This window comes from Gossypium arboreum, chromosome 8, assembly GCF_025698485.1.
Source record: "Gossypium arboreum isolate Shixiya-1 chromosome 8, ASM2569848v2, whole genome shotgun sequence".
NCBI lineage: Eukaryota > Viridiplantae > Streptophyta > Magnoliopsida > Malvales > Malvaceae > Gossypium > Gossypium arboreum.
The window spans coordinates 11,821,614-11,824,052 of NC_069077.1; the positions used below are offsets into that span (position 1 = coordinate 11,821,614).

Below are 2,439 nucleotides of genomic sequence, written 5' to 3' on the forward strand. Positions count from 1 at the left end.
CTGAATCGAGTATAGTTAGACCTGCTATTGCTGCAAATAATTTTGAACTGAAACCTAACACGATTCAAATGATACAACAGTTTGTTCAGTTTGATGGTTTGCAGGACGAGGATCCAAACACTAATTTGGCAAATTTTCTTGAATTCTACGACACCTTTAAGATCAATGGCTTTTCTGACGATGCCATTCGCCTTCGGTTATTTCTCTTTTCATTAAGGAATAAGGCTAAACAGTGGTTGAACTCTTTACCACGAGGATTTATCACCACTTAGGAACAAATGACCGAAAATTTTTTGCTTAAATACTTTCCGCCAGCTAAAACGACTAAATTAAGGAATGATATTTCTTCTTTTGTGAAGATGGATTTAGAAACACTCTATGATGCATGAGAGAGATACAATGATCTATTGAGAATGTGCCCTCACCATGGGTTACCACTTTGGCTACAGGTTCAAACTTTTCACAACGGCCTGAATGCTTCAACTAGACAGATGATTGACGCAGCTAATAGTGGGACTATTAATAATAAGACACCTGAAGAGGCTTATGAATTTATAGAAGAGATGTCACTGAATAATTATCAGTGGCAAGTCATGAGGATAAAGCCGACGAAATCGATCGGCATTTTTAACGTCGATTCAGTTACTATGCTTTCTAATCAAGTAGAACTTTTGAATAGAAAAATTGATGGGTTACTTGGTTCTTCACAGGTTCATCCAGTAATGCAGTGCGATGCAAGTGGAGGTGGAACGAGCAATTTAGAATACCCACCCTATGGTCACAATATAGAAAACGAGCAACTGAATTATATGGGTAATAATCCTCGATCTCAAAATAATCCTTATAGTAACACTTACAATGTGAGTTGGAGGAACCACTCAAATTTCTCATAGGAAGGCCAAGGGAATCAGAGACCACCCCCTCTAGGCTTCCAACAACAACCTTACCAGCAAGAGAAAAAGCTGAACCTTGAGGAGATGATGACAAAATTTATTTTAGTAGCGGAAACCTATTTTCAGAACACTGAAACTGCACTTAAAAATTAGCAAGCATCGATCCAAGGGCTCGAGAATCAAATTGGACAGCTAGCTAAGATGATTTCAGAAAGGCCACCAGGAAGTCTACTTAGTAACATCGAACCCAATCCAAAAGAGCATGTGAAAGCAGTTACACTTAAGAGTGGGAAAGTGTTAGCTGAATCTGAAAAGAAGCCACCACAAGAAGCTGACAGAACCAAATGAGAGGAAGGGAAACCCGAAAACAAGAACAATCCAATACTAAAGGAATATAAACCACCAGTCCCATATCCAGCAAAGTTGAAGAAAGACCGCATGGATGCACAATTCGGTAAATTTCTTGAACTTTTTAAACAACTGCATATTAACTTACCTTTTGTTGAAGCTATATCGCAGATGCATACATATGCAAAATTTTTAAAGGAGCTTCTAACAAATAAAAGGAAGTTTGAAGACTTATCTACAGTGGAACTTAACGAGGAGTGCTCAGCCATACTTCAAAATAAACTGTCAACCAAACTGAAAGATCCATGAAGTTTCACTATTCCTTGCTTAATTGGTAGTTTGAATGTTGATAAGACACTAGCTGATTTAGGCGCTAGCATTAATTTGATGCCATATAAAATATTTAAACAACTAGGTCTTAGGGAACCTAAACCCACTAGGATGAGTATTCAACTAGCTGATAGATTTGTTAAATATCCTAGGGGTATTATAGAGGACGTACTTGTAAAAGTAGATAAATTTATATTCCCTATTGATTTTATTCTGCTTGACATGGATGAAGATGTTGAAGTACCTCTAATCTTAGGTCGTCCATTTTTAGCCACTGCTAGGGCTGTTATTGATGTGGATGATGGTAAACTGGTACTTAGAGTAGGTGACGAGGAGATTATTTTCAAAATTTATGATGCCATGAGATTTTCTAGGGAACAGGATGACTCATGTTATTTTATTGATTCTATTGATTATGCTACTCAAAATTCTTTTCAGGAAATCGTATATAAGGACACGTTAGAACTGTGTCTTGCCCAAGGAGAAGAGGTGGATGATGATGATTCTGAGATAGGTAAGATAAAAACTAAACTAAATTCTAATGAACCCTTTCCAAGACAAGCAGAATATGAGGGTATTAAGGTAAACAATGAACTTAAGCAAAAACCCTCTATTGAAGAACCTCCCAAACTGGAACTTAAACAATTACCAAATCATTTGGAATATGCATTTCTTGGAAATAATTCTACATTACCAGTGATTATTGCTTCTAAGTTGCAACCCAAGGAGAAAGAAGAATTACTCCAAGTATTAAGAGAGCATAAAGGGGCCATAGCTTGGAAAATTTTTGACATTAAAGGGATCAGCCCTTCTTTTTTGCACCCACAAAATTTTAATGGAAGATGAATATAAGTCATGTGTGCAAGCT

At 36.9% G+C, this 2,439-nt stretch overlaps 1 non-coding gene across 1 annotated transcript; it reads right to left on the reverse strand.

Annotated features, from left to right (window-relative positions):
• Window positions 1-326: 326 nt before the first annotated feature.
• On the reverse strand, window positions 327-433 carry LOC128280137 (small nucleolar RNA R71). Its single transcript, XR_008270319.1, has one exon. It is a non-coding gene; the product is annotated as a small nucleolar RNA R71 (small nucleolar RNA).
• Window positions 434-2,439: the final 2,006 nt, after the last annotated feature.